Below are 22,249 nucleotides of genomic sequence, written 5' to 3' on the forward strand. Positions count from 1 at the left end.
ATCTGCAGGAAAATTATCCCTTTATGTGATATTCTAGACGGCAGTGTGGTATAACTATACGGTCTCTATTATAAATGTGAGCACACTTTTTACATCTTTTCTGTAGGCAGGAGATGTGCCATTTTCTGTTGGTTCACTTATGAAGCTTCGGACAATTAGTTGCTGCAGGTTTTGTTGTTTGTCTGTATGCCAGGAGGGGAGGTTCAGGAAATACATTTTTCAGTTTTTGGTCATTGTTTACAATTGGCTGAAGTTCTTTTATAATTTTTCAAAGTGCTTCAAGATGTGGGTCGTAGGTGACAGCAAGGAGGATGCGGTTCTTGTTGACTTTGTTTTTATATTCAAGAAGGTTGTCTCTGGGTATGGCAGTAGCTCTTCTTATTTGAGTGTCTATTGTTTTGGGGGTATAACTTTGCCTGATGAAATCTTGTCTGAGCTCCTACAGTTGTTGATCCCGGTTTGTCTCGTATCGGTTTGTCTTTGTATCGTATTGCTTGGCTGAAAATAATGGAGTGCCTTATATGCTTGGGGTGGAAGCTATCACTTCTCAGGTAGGTCCGTCTGTCTTTTGGTTTGTGAAAAACAGAAGTTACAAGGGTGTTGTCTTTCAGTTGAACGGTGGTGTCAAGGAAGCTGACTTCTGTTTTTGAGTAATTCAGCTTCGGCTTTAATGTTGGGGTGAAAAGAATTATATTCATTATGAAAATGGAGGAGGCCCTTCTCACTGGCAGTCCAGATTATGAAGATGTCATCTATGTAACGGAGATACAACATTGGTTTTAAGACGCACATTGACATAAAATCTTCCTCCAATTTTGCCATAAATAGGTTTGCAAAAGTTGTAAACTAACACAATTTTATCATTTGCTAGGGAGTTGTTGTTTCTTTTTGTACACAGTGAATGACATTGGGATATTATTAATACATGTGTGCCCCATTACATGTTTGCTCATTACAAGGATTTTGTTTTATCTGTGGTCCTCTGAACATGACACGTGTGAAAATTCTGCTAACCGACACGGTATCAAAAGGATGACATTGGGATATGGATCTACTTTACACATGTGCTTCATTACGTGTTGTTTTGATTTAGCACAGCTTTCTTTAAAATACCACAATGATACATGCGGAGTTTAATTCCCGGTCCGTTATTGCAATGTAGGATAAACTTTCTAATATTGTTCAGATTTACCGGAGGTTGTGAGAAATAATTATGAGGTATCTTCTTAATAATAAGTAAGTAAGAGAGCACGTGAAACTGTGGTTCATGCGAGATTCAAACTCGCGCCCATCGTGATAATGTGTGCTAAAATATTTAGCTTTAAAAGCGGTTTGCGGCAGACAGCTAGAAGTCCAAGTAATTCTTGGAAGCGAGAACCAATCAAATCAAGTTTCACCACCAAGAAGTGAAATCACAAAAGAACTGAAAATTGAAAGCTCGGGCCAATCATAACGTATCTGTACATTGGTCATCCTCGCTGCTGTCATATGTTTCTTTCGTAAGTTTTGCGCGTGTTTTTGTTCTTTATGTGTTTATTTGCTCTTTTGTTTATCCCAAAATTACATATTTAAGCCTGCCAATTTCATGACGATCGTTCATTGCAGTCTTTAGTCTGTCACACATTATTTATATATTCCTTTATTTTTAACCCAAAAGTGCATGGGATATGCAGTTGTTATTTACAGTGCATCTGGAAAGTATTCACAGTGCATCACTTTTTCCACATTTTGTTATGTTACAGCCTTATTCCAAAATGGATTAAATTCATTTTTTTCCTCAGAATTCTACACACAACACCCCATAATGACAATGTGAAAAAAGTTTACTTGAGATTTTTGCAAATGTATTAAAAATAAATAAATTGAGAAAGCACATGTACATAAGTATTCACAGCCTTTGCCATGAAGCTCAAAATTGAGCTCAGGTGCATCCTGTTTCCCCTGATCATCCTTGAGATGTTTCTGTAGCTTAATTGGAGTCCACCTGTGGTAAATTCAGGTGATTGGACATGATTTGGAAAGGCACACACCTGTCTATATAAGGTCCCACAGTTGACAGTTCATGTCAGAGCACAATCCAAGCATGAAGTCAAAGGAATTGTCTGTAGACCTCTGAGACAGGATTGTCTCGAAGCACAAATCTGGGGAAGGTTACAGAAAAATTTCTGCTGCTTTGAAGGTCCCAATGAGCACAGTGACCTCAATCATCCGTAAGTGGAAGAAGTTCAAAACCACCAGGACTCTTCCTAGAGCTGGCCAGCCATCTAAAGTGAGCGATTGGGGGAGAAGGGCCTTAGTCAGGGAGGTGACCAAGAACCCAATGGTCACTCTGTCAGAGCTCCAGAGGTCCTCTGTGGAGAGAGGAGAACTTTCCAGAAGAACAACCATCTCTGCAGCAATCCACCAATCAGGCCTGTATGGTAGAGTGGCCAGACGGAAGCCACTCCTTAGTAAAAGGCACATGGCAGCCCGCCTGGAGTTTGCCAAAAGGCACCTGAAGGACTCTCAGACCATGAGAAAGAAAATTCTCTGGTCTGATGAGACAAAGATTGAACTCTTTAGTGTGAATGCCAGGCGTCACGTTTGGAGGAAACCAGGCACCGCTCATCACCAGGCCAATACCATCCCTACAGTGAAGCATGGTGGTGGTAGCATCATGCTGTGGGGATGTTTTTCAGCGACAGGAACTAGGAGACTAGTCAGGATAAAGGGAAAGATGACTGCAGCCATGTACAGAGACATCCTGGATGAAAACCTGCTCCAGAGCGCTCTTGACCTCAGACTGGGGCGACGGTTCATCATTCAGCAGGACAACGACCCTAAGCACACAGCCAAGATATCAAAGGAGTGGCTTCAGGACAACTCTGTGAATGTCCTTGAGTGGCCCAGCCAGAGCCCAGACTTGAATTCGATTGAACATCTCTGGAGAGATCTTACAATGGCTGTGCACCGACGCTTCCATCCAACCTGATGGAGCTTGAGAGGTTCTGCAAAGAGGAATGGGCGAAACTGGCCAAGGATAGGTGTGCCAAGCTTGTGGCATCATATTCAAAAAGACTTGAGGCTGTAATTGCTGCCAAAGGTGCATCGACAAAGTATTGAGCAAAGGCTGTGAATACTTATGTACATGGGATTTCTCAGTTTTTTTATTTTTAATAAATCTGCAAAAACCTCAAGTAAACTTTTTTTCACGTTGTCATTATGGGGTGTTGTGTGCAGAATTCTGAGGAAAAAATGAATTTAATCCATTTTGGAATCAGGCTGTAACATAACAAAATGTGGAAAAAGTGATGCGCTGTGAATACTTTCCGGATGTACTGTATATAAAATAAACATGTACAGTCGTATAACAACTACATATATAGCAATATTGCATAATAATTAAATGAAATAATTAAAAAAAGACTGAAACATTATATATTACGTTCATTATGTGCTAACTGTATAAATGCATATTTCAATCTTTCCATTATCGTATATGCTTTTATATTAAATGCATAATACATATACATTCATATGCATAATACATATTATTTTGATCCCTCTGTTATTGTATAAATTTAGATTTTATTGCATTAACATAGCCTATTATGTACCTAAGCATTTTCTTAAGTACAGTAGATCCAGCAGCAATGCAGGATTCACACCTGGGCCCGTTGCTGCAGTTTGGGGTAAATCGTCTACTTTTTAACATGCGGCTCCAGCATCCTTTGATGACTGATGATTTTTTCTTGTTTTAGCAATATTTTTTTCAAAGCAACAGTGTGGTCCGAGCGGGATTCGAACTAAAGTCCCTGTTGTAGATTGTCCACCAGCAATCGCAGCCACATCTCCGAATAGCCGTGAGTCAAGGTAATTCTTTGTAGCGAGATCCAATCAAATCTCTTTTCACTACCAAGATTCTACCAGGAATTGAAAGCTCTGACCAATCGTAGCCCGTAACGCCTACCAGGAATTGGCCACTCACAACCCGTTTCGGCTACCGAGAATTGGCCAATGACTGCTCAATCGGCTACCAAGAATAGGTGAATTACGGCTCGTGTCGGCTACCAAAAATTGGAAGGGGCGATCCAGCCTTTTGGCTATTAATATATTTTGCAAAAGCTTGTTCGAGTCGGCACACACATGCTTTGCGTTTATTTTTGAGCTTTCAAAAAATGTTATTCACGAGTCTCGTTTTGTGGAGATAACTACCCTTAAGTAAAAAATGTATATTTAATTTTGTCATAAATGTATTGATTATTGTTTTTTAACCACCCATTGATATATTTTTACTTATGTGACATTTTGTTTGTAATCTGGTAGTCTAAATGGATTAGAAAAGGTATCTACTTCTCAAATTTTATAAATACATACAAACACATGGCTGTGCACTATTATTTATTCATTCTTATTGTGCTTTCATTTTTATTGTACCCCTCTTGTTTATCTGTGCAGCTATCTGAGAGCTTGGTAAAAGTGTTATATAAGTAAGTGAAATGCATTATTATTTGTTGTAATCCTGATTCAGTAGAATGGGTAGGCAGTTTGTTTAAGCATGATGTTCAACTATACTTGTTGTTCATGTGTTCCTTTCACAAATCAGTCATTCATTAAATGATTTTGTTTAATCAAACAGAAAACTAAACAACTACCTATGCAATTAAGGATTTAAAGCATCGTTCGTTGACGAGAATTTTTTTTAATTTTAGAGATAATTTCTTACATTCAGCAATGTGCCGCGAGCGGGATTCGAACATGTATCCGTGCGGTAATTTGTGTCCTCTCTCTCTCTCCCTCTCCCGAGCAGCCGTGAGTGGAGGTAATTCTTGGTAGCGAAAACCAATTCGATCGCTTTCTGCTGCCAAGATTCTTCCAAGAATTGAATGCTCGGGCCAATCGCAGCCCGTATCGGCTACCAAGAATTGACCATTCACAACACGGTTCAGCTACCAAGAATTGGCCAATGACGGCTCGTTCGGCTACCAAGAATTGGCGAATCACGGCTCGTGTTGGCTACCAAAACTCGGAAAGGGCGGGACAGCCTCTTGTCAGTTAATATATTCTGCAAAAAGCTTGTTCGAGTTTGCACACAGACGCTTTGCGATTTGCGTTTCATTTTGAACTTTCTAAAAATGTTACTCACGAGTGTCGGTTTGTACAGATATATTTACATTCACGTACACATTTTTTGAATGATTTTTTAACCATTCTTGGTGCAGTTTTTTACTTTTATTAAATATGTGTGCAAAACGTTTAAAGACGAATATAATAATGTATAAATATAATAAACATTGAATTGTATAATCATTGTTTCATTTTTTATACTTAACACTAATTTCACAAATCATTCATATCAATGCTAATACAGAATAATAATTATTAATAGTTATACTCTATATTAACATTGATGTTATAAAATATGTTTATAAAATAGACCTACACCTTTAATACTCAGACGATTCTAATCGTGCTGTAGAACAGCATATATATATAAGATGATCCGTTGTGGCAATCCCTAACGGGAGCAGCCGAATGAAGAACATATATATATATATATATATAATTAACCAAATGGTGTGTGTGCTGTTTACTATAAGTATATAAACATTTCCCTTTGCAATATTTCCAAATATTTATTTTTACATACTTCAAATTAATTAAATGTCAGCATCAACTAGAATATATTACTTCCCAAATTTTATAAGTACATACAAACACAAGGCTGTGAATTATTATTTATTCATTCTTACTGTGCTTTCATTTTTATTGTACCCCTATTGATTATCTGTGCAGCCGTCTGAGACCATGGTAAAGGTGCTATATAAGTAAGTGAAATGCGTTATTATGTTATAATTATGATTCAAAAGAATTTGCAGGCAGTTTAATTGTGATTTTAACTATGCTTGTTGTCCACGTGTTCCTTAACAAATCAATCATTCATTAAACAGTTTTTGTTTAATCAAAAAATAAAAATAAACAATTAAATCTGCAAAGTAGAATTCAAAGCACCGTTCGTTGAAGAGAAAGTTAAGATAATAATTTCTGGTAGATAGTCTCTCAAGAATCGCAGCTATACCTCGACTAATACGCGATATCCTTGTCTGAGGATTGCACATGTTAGTCGAGGTACTGTGTGGCGGCGATTGTTGGTCAGCCGATAGAAGAGAACAGCGATTGACGCGTCGCTGTTGTCCGCTGTGTCTTTGAAAATGCAAGCACCGAGGAGAGACAAAATCGCTACAGGTCCAGGACAGCTTGATTGATTGCAAAGCAGAATCTCAATATCTTCACAATAAACCGAAAAAGTTTATTAAGCAAATGGAAGGAACATTTACCAGTGCCCGGCTAGCTCAGTCGGTAGAGCATGAGACTCTTAATCTCAGGGTCGTGGGTTCGAGCCCCACGTTGGGCGAAAGTTTTTTTTTTCTTTTTTTCGTAACTAAAGCCCGACCAAAACAAAAATCACTGATCACATTAGTGTATATGTCCAGTTTTCATGTTTAATATCGTATCTGTAAAATGTTTTCAACAAATCGGAGCACTTAGGTGTCAAATGGAGCACTTTAACTTCCTGTTTAAGAAATTTAAAACATAATTTAACAATCTATATTTGAACTCACTTAACCGCCCCTTATCACTGGGTATTTTGTCAGGTTTTTTATACCTGTCAAATAATCGTCCTTTCCACGTTCTATGGTTGGAGAACAGGGAGCGCCTACGTAAATCCGATGTGTACCTTTTGACTTTTTTCTGATTCAACAAGCATTCCCCGAAACTGGAATTTAAGAACATTCCGGAGCAAGTTTCTTTTAATTGCGTAATTATCACTTTGAACTAGGCACAATTTAACAATTAATTAAAATTAATTAATTAATTAATGGGCAAAAATGTCTGTTTTCCATGCGCGTCAATGGAAACACAATGTTTTCTGTGTCTTTACGCAAGTCAATATACTAATACTGCATTAATCATTTACTTGCATTTTACCTGAAAACTTGTCCTAGCGGTCTGCGATGAAAAGCGCTATACAAAACTAAACTGAGTTCATTTATTGTCTGTATTACAAAACTAATTTCTATATGTAAGTTGCCAGTTTGATTGTTTACCATTTTGTATATCGTTTTGGCAGGATAGCACGTTTTGCTTTATTGTGCTTTCACACTTTTCCAATAGTCTAATGCACAGGATTTTGTTCATTTTTGTTTAGCGCATTTTAAATTTGATCTCACCTTAGATACCCTTCGTTTTTTTAACGCTTTCTTTTGCTTTACTCATTTTTTTGGCTGTATCTAGTCTATTTATCCTACTTTCGTGTTGCCGTTGGTTAATTTTATAATCTCCAAGATTTTCCAGTACTGACAAGTACTGCCTAATATTTTACCGGACCGTCTGATGATGAGCCCAGACTACCACCATGGTTTGTTTTACAGATATAATTTACGTCTTTGTTCTTTTGCCTTTTTGTCACTTAGGTGCATTTATTAAATTTCCCGATGTATTGACTTCTTATCGTGACGGAATAACGAATGCAGCGGGAACACGAGAGAAACTAAACATACATTTGCTGCATTTCTCGGTCCAGTTTACGCGTTCAGTTGTTTTTCTGTTTACTTCAGTTTCATATCTTCATTTCATAATGTCATCACTACCGAGTCATTTGAGATTAAAGATTCCCGCGTTTTATGTGTATAGTACTGTATTTGGTTTGTAATTTTAGTCTGCATTTTGTCCACAGTGTTCAGAATGTTTTTTGAGAACGAAGCGCTTTGAAATGGGCTTGTTAAAGAAAGACGCAATTTCCTGAGCGAATCGCGTAACATCCTTGACGTATAATGTAAATGAGCGCGAATGTGTTCGATTTGATTGGCTCCTCCACGGAGTGGAGCTTTGAAAGGCTGTCGCAATACGCTATTGGCCGGTATTGATGTTTTATGCTAGTTTTGCAGAGCTGCAGCGCATTGACGCCGGTTTGCTTTTAGATGCTTCTGGGTTGTGTAGGTTGTACATGGAGTAAAAAAGCCCACGAATTTTCTGTCTTCCTCCAAGCTATTTAAATTCAATGGCGAACGAGTGCTGTTTGACTAAGCACAATTCGCTTCGAGGTGGCGTATTCTGACCTAGGTGATTGCCTAAACAGTAGTATTATGTTTATTAACAAGCTATTGGATAATGAAGGTTATCAGTTAGCCCATTCTCATTTTATATTAAATATTGGTGTTCCATTAAGGGCACAAGTTTGATCTTGTGAGAGAGACCCCTGCCTTGCTGTCTTTTAAATGTGTGTCTGCAACAATCCAATCTTACTCGAAATCCTCTTGGATTTTTCATTGGCTGTCTGAATATTGAAGATATCAAAATTGATAATGTCCATTGCTTTCCAAAGCCTGAGGGATCTGTTATGAATTATTAGATAAGATGTGTCCTGTTAACGCTTTCTGGTCAAAATTGTATTAAAATATGGAAGTTAGCTATTCATTTTCTATTCAGACACTGAAACATTGCAACATCTTTTCTTTCATTGTTACCTCACCTTGTGTTTCGAGAATGAAATGACCAGTCTGTTTACCTAGGCGTCTGCTTGGCAAATGTTCTTATAAAATTATGTTCAATCTTTTATGGACATTGGCAATTCTTTATTAACAAACATAGTTCAGAATATTTCAGCTAATAAACAATAATTTAATTATTTGAGAATACAGTATGCTGTTTATTGTAAATCTCAAGTCTCAGAAAGTACCATAATTATGTAAAGCCTTAAACAAAATACTCAAATGTATCCCCACTTAATTTGTTTTTTTATTTCTTTCCTGTTTTATATATTCAGTATACCCCTTGTAATTTTGGTATCAATATATATATATGAATGCTAAATTCGATCTGGAATGCAAACAATGTCTCTTCATTCAAAATGCACACACAGTGAAAAGATGCAGCAACAGATGGTGTTTATGTGTGCCGAAGTCGTGTCTCGCTCTTGCTGTGAAAGCATCTCTTGCGTTACACTCATGTGTTTTCAGTGCTTTTTTCTATTTATTTGCAGTGTGCTTGGTTACATATACAGTATAACCCCTATCTATTAACCATGACATCCAAGGGTGACTTCCCTTCCAAACAGTAACCTTTCTCTTCCTCCCCACCAGCCACGCAGGATATCACCAGTCCTCAAAAAGGTACAGTACATGCAATTTTCATTTTATTATACAGCATTTATGTATTTTATTTTTTAATTTTGTGCTTTAATTTATTATTTAGGGCATTTCATTGTTATTTTAACCTTAAATTATGTGTATTTTCTGTTTAAGTTTATCGAAATGGGTATAGTTTTTGGTTTGGGAACGGATTAATTCCATTATTTCTAATGGGGAAAATTTTATTTGGAATTTGAACAATTCAGAGTTTGAATGGCCTCCTGAAATGAGTCAAATTTGAAGTATGAGGCACAGCTGTATAGGTAGTATTCATGTACAAAAATAACTAATAAAAATTTTGTAATGAACCACACCACTTCAGTTTTATTTAACACCTGTTAAAATTAAAATGCATGAATAAATAAGTACATTCAAAGACTGATGCTGTACTCACTGCTTTCTTCAGCTTCTACACACCAAACTAAATAAAGCAAAATGAACAACACAGATAAGTATTTTGTTTATTATTAATTAAAATAAAATGTATTTCACGTCTCTTCAGATCGTAGGTTAATTTGAAACTCATTAAAATAAAATGTAAATGGATGATGGCAGCTAGATGGCAGCTCCCCTGGAGTGTAGTAGTGCCCTGGGATCCCGCAGGGCATCCTATGACTTGGAGTTCTGTTTCTCAGTCCAGTTGGGTGCCATGGGTGCCACTAGAGGGAGCTGTCGAAGGACCCGGAGACTCATCCTTTCTCTATAGCCCAGAAGTATGAGGTAGTCACGAGTATTTCTTCCGGGCTGAAGAAAAAAGCCAGTTCTTTATTAGTCCCAGAAGTGCTAGCTTGTCATGTGGTTGGAAGGACAGGAGCACTTCCGGGTCAAGGACTATTTAAAGGACTACTGGGAACCAAGCAGGCGAGCCAAAGTCGGGTGGAGGTGGGCAAAACTTGCTGGGAGGTGTGGAGAAGAGAATTGAATTTATTATTATTGGTATTCGTAATTTAATTGTTTGATTATTGTGGCTGGGGTGCTTAAGGCACTGTCGCTAAGAATACTTCTTGGGACTTTTACTTGATGTCCAGTGAGTGTCTGTTGGAGTTAATGGGGCAACATCGATGCCTAGCGTTTACATTATATATTTAAAGCAGGAGATCCACAAAGGGAGAAAATGAATCACGTATCATAAAGTAGTTTTTATTCCTGAGCTTTCAGCCCCTACCAGGGGCCTTCATCAGAGGATAATGCTTAGACTTACAACAATCAAAGGCAATATATAGCAAAAAATTACGTGGTTCTACACGCATACTAAATCAACAGGATATACATTTAACTGGGACAATGTACATGTAAGATTTAAGGCCAGTACCAAAAGTGCCAGAGAGCTGGCTGAATCTTGGCTATCAAATGAGAACGCCATCAACAGACACTTGGACATAAATCCAGCATATGCAAACTTAAGAAGAACATGTTCATAATAAATAAAATCTTTACAACCAGTAACCCCCCCTTCACACAATGCGCTCGTGCGTGACTATATATATATATATATATATATATATATATATTTATGGAAGCAAAGGTCTGTAATACGGTTTGCATATTTATAGCTAGTAATCCACAAAGGGAGAAAATGAATCACGCAACTTAATAGTTTTTTATTCCTAAGCTATCAACAACCTACCAGGTGTCATCATCAGAGGAAAATGGTTAGACATACAGGAATCAAAGGCAGTATATAGCAAATGAGGGGGTTGCGGTGCAAGAGGGGGGTTAATCAGTAAGGTGGGGTTCAGAGAGTGTTGGTCATAAAGTCTTGTTTATCATTTAGATGTTCTCCTTTTTAAGCTTGCATATGCTGGGTTCTTCTCCAAATGTCTGTTAATGCCGTTTTCACTTGAAAGCCAGGATTCAGCCAGCTTTCTGCCACATTTAGTATTAGTCCTGAATTTCACTTGCACCGTGTCTCAGTTAAACATGTGTCCAGTTGAACTTGTATGTGCGTATATCAGAGATCATGGGTCCTTCCTTCTGTCAGTGTTGCGGTGTTCTTGTATGTATATTGCAAGTAATTTTAGATGTTTGTGGCACGTATACAGATGGGCATGCACTGCACAGTATACTGTATACTGCGTTCTATGTCTCTGATGTAGATGTCTTGCTTTTGGCATTAAAAAACCAGTCTGTAGAATGTTTGCAGGTTTATAGGCTATTTTGATGCCTGATATGGAGAGAATGTGCGCTGTGCTTTCTGATCCACCACTGTGATAGGGAAAGGTGTGCCAAGTAGGACATGAGATCAGGTTAAAGTTGATCCACGGCAGGGTCACAGAGGAGTTGAGGCCTATTCCTAGCAATTGTCGTGCACAAGGCAGTAAGAAAAACATCCAGAGAGGGTGTCAGTCCATTGCAGTGCTAACACACACAGCAAGTGTCAATTGAACAACACCAGTCCACATAACCTGCATGTATTTTGACTGTGGGTTAATGCCAGAGGAAATCCACGCTGGCCCAGGGGAGAACATGCAGACTCTTTGTAGTGAGCATCCAGAATGTGAACCAACACTCCACCGCATCTCCTGCTGCGAGACAGTAGATCCACCTGTGCTCCACTGTAATAAAACTTTATTACTTCATTGTAAAACTGGTTTTCTGTTTCAAAAATGGGTCTACCATCAAGCAATTAGCCTATTATTATTATGTTACATTGTTATATTTATGTATTTATTATTTATGTTTACACATTGTTGTCTTTGGCATTATTTGCCAAAAATAATTGTGAAATTTATTCAGACACATATACATTTACTGATCACTTTATTAGGTAGACCTCACTAGTACCAGGTTGGAGCCCCTTTTGCCTTCAGAATTGCTGTAATTCTTCATGGCATCGATTCAACAAGGTGCTGGAAACATTCCTCAAGGATTCTGGTCCATATTGACATGACAGCATCACACAGTTGCTGCAGATTTCTCAGATCTATTGTGCAAATCTCCCGTTCCACCACATCCCAAAGGTGCTCTATTGGACTGAGATCTGGTGACTGTGGAGGCCATTTGAATACAGTGAGCTCATTGTCATCTTCAAGAAACCAGTTTGAGATGATTTGAGCTTTGTGAAAGGGCACATTATCCTGCCGGAAGTAGCCAATTGGTACTAAGGGGCCCAAAATGTGCCAAGAAAATATCCCCCACACCACTACACCAGCACCACCAGCCTGAACCATTGACACAAGGCAGGATGGACCCATGCTTTCATGTTGTTGAGGCCAAATTCTGACCCTACCACCCAAGGGGCACAGCAGAAATTGAAATGTTTTTCCAGTTTGCAGTTGTCCATGTGTCGTGAGCCCATGCAAATTGTAGCCTCTGTTCTTAGCTGCCAGGAGTGGCACCCACTGTGGTCTTCTGCTGCTGTTGCCCATCTGCTTCAAGGTTTGATGTGTTGTGTGTTCAGAGATGCTCTTCTGCATACCTCAGTTGTAGTGAGTGCTTATTTCAGTTGCCTTTCTATCAGTTCAAACCAGTCTGGCCATTCTCCTCTCTCCTCTGGCATCAACAAGGCATTTTTGAGCAAAGAACTGCTGCTCACTGGATATTTTCCCCATTTTTTGGACCATTCTCTGTAAACCCTCAAGATGGTTGTGCATAAAAATTCCAGGAGATCAGCAGTTTCTGAAATACTCAGACCAGCTTGACACCAACAACCATGACATATTCAAAGTCACTTCAACCACCCTTCTTCTCCATTCTGATGCTCAGTTTGAACTTCAGCAGGTCATCTTGACAATGTCTACAGTTGCTGCCTTGTGATTGGCCAAATAGATATTTGTGTTAATATGGATTTGAACAGGGGGGTATTTTCCGTATGTCGTTTAAATCATCCGAGATCAGATGCCTCATCTTGGATGAGTTAATGCCAGTGAAATTCATCCGGGATAAGTCGGTTTTTCAAATGCAGCCGTGTAATAGATTAGTCTAGCTGGATCTAATCATCCGATATGAATGCGCGCCCGCGCCGATTGAAAAGCCCATATATATTGAATCTAAAAAACATGATCAATAAGTCTTTGATAGGCTGTAACAAAGTGACGACAGAACGGGCGCATTTTTTTTTTTCACACAAGCGGAACAAGACCTTTTATTCGAAGGACATGAAGAATTTTAAGATTTAATATGCACAAGGCGTAACACTGCAAAAGCAGCCCAAACCAGAAAAGACGGCTGGCAAAAAGTGGCCGACAAATTAAACGCATGTGCACTGTACTTACTGAAAGCAGCGTTTCATTTCCTATGTGTGAGATTAATTATTATCCATCCAGTTTCCAACCCGCTGAATCTGAATACAGGGTCACGGGGGTCTGCTGGAGCCAATCCCAGCCAACACAGGGCACAAGGCAGGAACCAATCCCGGGCAGGGTGCCAACTCACTGCAGGACACACACAAACACACCCACACACTAAGCACACACTGGGGCCAATTTAGAATCACCAATCCACCTAACCTGCATGTCTTTGGACTGTGGGAGGAAACCGGAGTGCCCGGAGGAAACCCACACAGACACGGGGAGAACATGCAAACTCCACACAGGGAGGACCTGAGAAGCGAACCCAGGTCCCCAGGTCTCCCAACTGCGAGGCAGCAGTGCTACCCACTGCGCCACCGTGCCGCCCTTAATTATTATTTAATATGTCATAATTCCAGATCAAACGTGAGCACAAGGAGAACATGGGAACAGATTAAAGTGAAGTCCAAGAATATACTTCAAACTCGTAAATATTGGTATATAACTATTTAAAGAATTGTTGACATAAAGAATCATATATAATGTAAAGAACATTCATTTTAAAGCTAATCAGAAGGCAGACAAGCAAAAAATAGGTGGAGGTCCATGCGGTCCAGACCTAACCCCTGCAGAAGAGTTGGCTCTCCAGCAAAATGCCCATCTCCCTGTTTCTGAGGGCATTCCAGGGGGAAGCTCCTCCTCAGAACCAGTGGCAGGATGCAGTGGTCACTTCATTTCAGGTAAAGGATGGTCATTGCATATATTTCTCCTCAATGTGTGCCATAGGTAGGTTCCATATATCCCTCTTTTTTTGTTGGGTCAGTTGCAGGGAATGTCATATCCCTAGAACCTGTGTCTGACCAACAAGATATTGACAAAGGTCAAATATTTGATGAAGACACTGTGTCTGATTATTCATCAGGAGGAGAGGTACATTTTCCAAATAATGTTTGATCAAACTCCACTGTGATCAGTCCCATGTGCCCCAATCACATTTGGAAATCCTTGGGTAATGAGAATGTTAGGTTGATTGTGAGATTCTTTATGGAGCTGTGGGTGTTTTTATCTGTGTATTACCTACCTGCAATGGCATGAAACGCCTCTTTTGTCTGTACACGCAGGTGTCCAGGAAACACTATGAAAACCTGAAGGAAATATTTCAGAGCCAAACAGACTTTACGAATTGCCTGGCAAACTGTACTTTTAGACAGATTTTCCGCATCGCCTACAGTATATAAAAAAAATGCCGCTTGCAAAAAACCTCAAAGCAATGCATACTGTCTGTGTGGTTGTGAGAGCCCGACTTCGTCAAGTTTGACTTTGAATATAAGGTGCTAATAAATTTTTGAGGTACAATATTCCCCCTCGGCTAAAGCGGTATCTTTTGAAAATAATTTCCTCATGGAGCAATAAAGGATCTTGCCGATCACGCAAAACCCTCTCTATATGAAATTCTCTTCTTATAATTTGCGTACCGATATATCAATTGGTCGCTCATTCATGTACGGTGAAGTCATGACTAAATGAATTCCACGCACGGACACTGATTAAGTGTGTGAGCTAATCCTTGTTTACATCGAACAAACCTGCTCCGAGCAGGTTTGAGGATTAGGATGTGTTGCTATGACAACACATCCAGCAAGAGTTTCGAAAAACCGACAGATCCAGGATCAGGCCAAATCATCAACAATTACATCCGGCTAAACGAGTAATCCACGTACGAAAAATACCCCCCAGGTGTACCTAATAAAGTGGCCGTTGAGTGTTTAACAATAGTTCAAATAAAATGCACAGAAAGACCAACAACCAAGCACAAACTGAAGGCAGCTGTAGTTAAAGGCCTGGCAAAGCACAGGTCTGTGAGTGTTTCCCCATTGTTAAGTTTTTGTTATTTTAGCCTTTTACCCAAAAAGCATTGGCCTTGAAGCTGTGCAGTGATTGTGGGCTTGAAAGCACAGACTGAGGGGGTTGACATCCAAGTTGGGTGAATGGTTTAGAAATTCCAGAACTTTTAATGTGTCATCCTTTGCTTCTCAAGTGACCAAAACTAACTGAATAATTGACTGAGCAGCTGTTCTGTGGCAATGTATGAGCAGGTCCCTCATTATTTTATTAACAATTAAGCAAGTGAAAGGTTTGGAGATTATTCCAAATGTGGAATTTGCATTTGGAAGCTGCTGCTGTGAACTTTCAATATGAGGTCAGAAGAGATGTCAGTGTAAGTATATAAGTAAGGCAATAGTTAGGTTGTGAAAGCAAAACAACCCCATCATAAGACATACCTAAAACTATTGGCCAGATCAACAATTTGTTACAGAAGGAACAACACCAAAAAGGCCTGGATGATTGTAGAAATTGTTTTCTTGGTAAAGAGGAATACCCTCACAACACGTCAAACAAAAACTCTCTTCAGGGGGCAGGTGTATCACTGTCAAAGTCTTCAATCAAGAGAAGACTTCATAAAAGTAAATATAAAAGGTTTACCGCAAGGTGCAAAACATTGGCAAGCCTCCGGAATAGGAAGGCCATGTTAGACTTTGCCAGAAAACTTCTAAAAACATCTCTTTTCAGTTCTGGGACATTATTATTTGGAGAGATGAAACAAACATGAACACGTACCAAAATGATGAAAAGAGAAGAGTATGGAGAAGAAAAGGAACGGCTCACAATCTGAAGCATACCACATCAACTGTGAAACAGTTAGGCCACCATATGGACTCCACACCAATCAACACGTTCATGATGGCTTATCGGTAGTTCAAACACAGACACACACCACAGCGCTCTGATGTTAAGTCTAATTGAAGCCAAGGTCAAATGAACATGGATGCCCCATTGCGGGATTGCACCTTAGTTGAACAACATGTCAAATAATGATCATTTAAAAAATCTGTTTTGTGTTTACTCAGGTTGTTTTGTTGTACTCTACTAAATTTGTTTGGAGATTAGAAACAGTTAAGTGTTAAAAGAAAAATAAACAAAAATAGAGGAAAGCAGTAAGGGGGCACATACTTTTTCACAACACTGTGATTTGATGTATCCCAGCAGTGGTGAAATTCTACAAAAATATGTAGCTGTGATGTTGTCCCTCTTTCTGAGAAGTGTCTGCCAAATAAAGTGTATATCCCAAAAATATTTTCTTTTACAGTGGTATAGAAAAAAAATTTTCTCCTAACATCCTGATTTTGCATAATTTACACAATGAACGGCCACAGACCTTTAGTCAAAAACACAGTATGAGAGAGAAGAAAGCCGAGTTTATTTTCTCTCCATTTTTAAATATTCTTTATTGAAGGAATCCATCAGCCCATCATCCATGTGCAAAAGTTAAGTGCCCTCATGGTTACCAATATGTGGTTGCATCTCCTTCAGCTGCAATCATCACTCTTTCCATAGTTTGATGTCAGTCTTTCACATCACTGTGGAGGAATTTTTGTCCACTGTTCTTTGTGAATTCGGACACATTGGTGGGTTTGTGAGAGTGAACTGCTCATGTCACGTCCTGCCACTGCATCTCTTTTGGATCAGGACTCTGACTGGGCCACTCCAGAACATCAATTGTGTTTCTTCTCATTTGTGTTCAGAAGCCATTAAGAAAACTAACAGAATGTCAGGTTATATAGTGATGTGTGGAGTACAAGTCCCAGGAGGTTCTGCTGACGTTTTATAACTCACTGGCGAGGCCTCATCTGGTGTGCCGTGTGCAGTTTTAGTCTCCAGGCTACAAAAAGGACATAGCAGCACTAGAAGAAGTCCAGACAAGAGCGACAAGGCTGATTCTAAGAGTACAGGGGATGAGATATGAAGAAAGATTAAAAGAACCGAGCCTTTACAGTTTAAGCAAAAGAAGATTAAGAGGAGACATGATTGTAGTGCTTAAAATTATGAAGGGAATTAGTCCAGTGGATCGAGACGGTGACTTTAAAATGAGTTCATCAAGAACATGGGGACACAGTTGGAAACTTGTTATGGGTAAACTTCTCACAAACATTACTAAGTTTTTCTTTACGCAGAAAACCATAGACATATGGAATAAGTGACCAAGTACTGTAGTGTGGAAGACAGTAAGACTTTAGGGGCTTTCAAAACTCGACTTTTTTAGAAGAATGAAGTGGATAGGACTGGCGAGCTTTATCAGACTGAGTGGCCCATTCTCATCTAGATTGTTCTAATGTTCTGAACCATTCAGTTCCAAACTTGCTTTGGTGGTTTGGGTTCATGGTCCTACTGAAAAACACAATGACACTTCAGCTTCAGGTCACAGACAATTGCTTCCTTCAATAATGGCAGGTCTTCCAGGTCCTGAGACACCAAAGTATCCCAGCATCATTGCACTCCCATGTTTTATTGATGGCCTGAAGGTCTTACTGTCAAAAGCCTGACACTGTGGGATTTGTGTTGTCCAAACAGTTCTACTTTTGACAAGAACATTATTACTCCAAAAGTCAATGGAGGCTCTGAACGGGGCTCTCAAGAGACTGAGTGTCTGGGCTTGCAAGTGTCCTGATAAAAAGCCAAGATCCGGGCCTTTAATGACCTCTTGGGCACAGCCATCAGCAGTGTGTGTCTGTCTGTGGGGAGAGTGTCGATTGAATCGAAACGTCTACTTACCTCAGCAGAGACATTTATTTCTCTGGTGACTCTTCTTATGAAGTCAGTAGACTGATTAGGAGAGCATGGGTTGGGGGGGTTCATGAGGTTACTGGAAAGGGGTATGTGGCACTCCTGATATCTTTTCAAATGGATGAAGGTCCAAGTCTTTAGGGTCCTGGTGCTTCCTGTCTTGCTATATGGTTGCGAGACATGGATGCTATCCAGTGACCTGAGATGAAGACTGGACTCCTTCATTGCTGTTTCTCTTCGGAGTATCCTTTGTATCAAATGAGCAGTTGCTCATGGAGTCCTGAATGATGCACATTACTTGCATTATACGGGAGCATCAGTTATGGCCCTTAAATGTTTAGCCATGTGGCACGATTCCCAGAGGGTGTTCCGGTTCACAGGATCATCTTTGTTGGGGACCCGAGTGGCTAGACTTTGCCAAGGGGATGCCCCCGTAACATCTGGCTGTGGCAGGTAGGTCATTTCTGGTGGTGTGGGACTGGACCTTATGTTTGCCTGGGGGGTTGCCAATGAGGATCCAGAGCTATTCAGTTGTGTGGTGGGTATGGCCACAAGCTGTTACCAGTGCGGGCGGCACGGTGCTGCAGTGGGTAGCGCTGCTGCCTCGCAGTTGGGAGACCTGGGGACCTAGGTTCACTTCTCGGGTCCTCCCTGCGTGGAGTTTGCATGTTCTCCCCGTGTCTGCGTGGGTTTCCTCCGTGCGCTCCGGTTTCCTCCCACAATCCAAAGACATGCAGGTTAGGTGGATTGGCGATTCTAAATTGGCCCTAGTGTGTGCTTGGTGTGTGGGTGTGTTTGTGTGTGTCCTGCGGTGGGTTGGCACCCTGCCCGGGATTGGTTCCTGCCTTGTGCCCTGTGTTGGCTGGGATTGGCTCTAGCAGACCCCCGTGACCCTATGTTCGGATTCAGCGGGTTGGAAAATGGATGGATGGATGTTACTAGTGCATTCTCCCCAACCTGACCTGATTATTCCAGAAGGTTTGGGATCATGCAGGTGTTTCTTTGCGAATGTTAGATGAGCCCTGATGCCACTCTATGATATTAGAGGTTTCCACCTTTCTACTCTCCCATAAATCCTTTTTTTTCTCTCACAGTCTCTTTATCATGGAATCTTAAAGTAACGCAGCATTCCATTTGAACGGAGAAAACTAGCAACTTGTATATTCCAATTGGAACATTCCCACAAGTCAGATTTCCTACTCGGAAACTTGGGGCTGGTCTGTTAAGTCTGAGTTTGTCCAACTTCAGATTATGACAGCAATCCAAAATGGCAACATACAGCATAAACTTTAGTGAAACCTGTAGTTAATATACTGTATATTATGACTTCCATTCGTGTTTCATTAAATCAGTTGTACACATGAGACCTTACAGCCTCTTATCTATGGATATGTTGTTATAGTGCTTGGATGCACACGAAAAAAGAACATGCAATGCATTGTTCAGTAATACTTCAAAGCACAACAATGGTTGTCTCGGAGGCACTGGAGTTCTGTTTCTGAATGTTAAACTGGAAGGAGGACAACTCAGGTGTGACATCATTCCCTACTCCGACATCAGAGGAAAATGGAATACAGCAACTGACCTTAGCTAAGGTTAGAGAGGTCTGTAGAACTTTGGATGTTCTTTTGGGATCCTCTGTAACTTCTTGAATGAGTTATCACTGTGCCTTTGACGTGACAGCCTATTTTCAGGGAAAATACCCCACTTTGCCAAAATGTTGTGTTCTATACTTGGAGATGATTGCCCCCACTGTAGGGCAGTGGAGTCCCAGAACCTTAGAAATGGCTTTGTAGTTCTATGTATGTAAACAAAACATCTAAAAGGGTTTAAAATACTGGGCAACCAATTATAACATTAAAATATCAAAACTGTATTTAATAATTTGTCAATACAGTATAGTATGCCAGTCATATAAGAGGAGATGCTGCAGCAGATTTGACAACTACAGCTATTTCGTACTTACAGATCTTCAATGCCCAGTAAAGGCTTCTTTCAAGTGATTTCAAAAAATGGAAATATAAAAATTGTGGTCTGTGTTTCATGTAATATAAAACAAAACACTAGTATGGTGTTGAAACATAATGGCAACAAAATTAATTTGGCATCAAATGAAATACAGTAGACCCCCGCGAAGATGAGGTTCAGGGTTCACGTCCTCAGTTGTTTGTGGATTTTTCCTTAGAACCAAAACAATAATTGTTAGCATAAACTGCAAATATCCTCCGCAATTTTGTATGGCTTTTTTCATGTCAGTACTGCACTGTAGAGAGAATAGGAAGCAACCATAGAGGAAAATGCGGCTTGGGGTGGTGGAAGTAGCCAATCAGAGACCGTATTCTACTAGAATTTGAAACTGTAACTCCCAGCAGTCCCTGCAATGGTTCCGATTGGCCTGCTGAGGGTGCAGGGGCTGTTGGGTTCAAAGGATGTCAGCGCGGCTTTTACAAAGGGGGCCGGTGACCAAAAGAAAAAAAAAAGTTTTTGTTATTTGTGTTTCAAGTTCCTGTCTCTCTGCCTGCCTTCTGTTGGGTTACCTGTACTTATTTGTTTTGTCCTGGATTGTTTCGTGGTTGAGGTCTGGATTGTCTGCCATGATTGTGGATTTCCCCTTGGGATTAATAAAGTATCTATTAACCCTAACCCTATCTATCTATCTGCCTGTGTACATGAGGACTGTAAGTGGATTCATTGCTATCCTGAGAAGAAAGGAGCACCCCTGAACCCGTCCACCCGTCTTCACCATTTCAGGAACTAGCAGTAGGACTATCTTTACATTCCCATTCAACGTGCGGATCTCTGGACTATCTTCATCATTACATTTCATCCCTTGCCATTTTTCATGGACTTTACTGTGTGTGTTTTGTGTATTTAATGTATAATCGGCGTAAGGGGAACAGGGGTGGTATCGTTTTCATTACATTCTTTATTTACTGTTTGCTTTGTTTTTGTCTCTGTTTGTGAGTGCGTGCGGGTCGGGTCAAGGCTGGGTGCATCCCTGGAATCTCCACCATAAAAATAAATAAATCACTGTGTTCTCAACGGTGTGAATTTTAGTGGCACTGGACCGCTACAGCGTTATTCATTTCTCCTTGCTGCTGATTGACTGCAGCCCTGTGATGCATCTCCAGCCGAGTGTTCTTGTGTTTTCCGTTTTGTTGTTCTTAATCCTTAAACCGCCGCAACTGGCTGTAGTCATTTCCCATTGCCATTTGCCAGCACGTTGGAGCCGAGTATATTTGGCGACGTACATTCATTGAACGCCGCAACCAGCAATTGTCAGTTCCCAGTGCAGTTTACCAGCATGCCGGAGCTGATCAGTCAGTGCCGTACATTCGTTGAGCAGCCAGCTCATGACCACTGCCGGCCCCTGCAGTCTCACTGTCCCTGGGTTTCAGCTGCTGCAGTAGACTAGCCTGCAAGTATTAGCGTTTACCTCTGAGTGCTTGCGCGCAGCCAGTTCAAGCGCAGTTGGCTCAGTGATTTACTGAATTTCATCCATGGCGTCAGTTGCACTTTGTACATATTGTTCCAGTAGTTTTTTTTTTTTTTTTATATATAAATAGTTTTTACAGTTCATTGGTAGTGTGTAAAATGATCAGTGTTGCAGTAATTGTGATGCTCTTTGCAGGAAAAAAAAAATACATGTTCCATTAAAATTTCACTTTTTCTTTGTGAATTGTGACGTTTACTTAAAGTGCAGCAAAAAAGTATTTGGCGTCCAGGATGCATTAACCCCCAAGTATGTGGCAGTTTAAGGCTTAAAGCCCCAAGATGCCGTCGAAACACCCTACACCTTCTAAGGCGTCTGGCAATGAAAACACGCTTGCGTGAATTACAGTACATATAGCGGTAACATCGGTATTTTACGTTCTAGCACTGCAGGAGACATAGCAGTACAGCACTGTGCAGTATACGGGTTTACCTTTTTTTTTTTTTTTAGGTAATGTAGTAAGAGGAGGTTGAAATGAAATTAAAAGTGTTTTGGGGGCATATTTAGGGCTCGTTTATACTTCACGCTCAGAACGCGTACGCGCCCGTATCATGGCTGCCTCGCGTTTGTTGCGTCCTCCGAGCAGGAACTCAGAAATTAACGCGACACGAGTTGCAGTACCAGCAAAAAGTCGGGGGGCGCAGTGTGCTAAAAGTTGGAATGTGATGTCCGAGTCTGTTTACTATCTACATGGGACAGAAAACTTTGCGGATCCTACGAGATCAGTGTCGCGC

The 22,249-nt window shown here is 40.2% G+C and overlaps 1 non-coding gene across 1 annotated transcript; it reads left to right on the forward strand.

The window, feature by feature from the left end:
• The first annotated feature begins 6,321 nt into the window (after positions 1-6,321).
• On the forward strand, positions 6,322-6,394 carry trnak-cuu (transfer RNA lysine (anticodon CUU)). Its single transcript has one exon. It is a non-coding gene; the product is annotated as a tRNA-Lys (tRNA).
• Positions 6,395-22,249: the final 15,855 nt, after the last annotated feature.

This window comes from Erpetoichthys calabaricus, chromosome 1, assembly GCF_900747795.2.
Source record: "Erpetoichthys calabaricus chromosome 1, fErpCal1.3, whole genome shotgun sequence".
Classification (NCBI taxonomy): domain Eukaryota; kingdom Metazoa; phylum Chordata; class Cladistia; order Polypteriformes; family Polypteridae; genus Erpetoichthys; species Erpetoichthys calabaricus.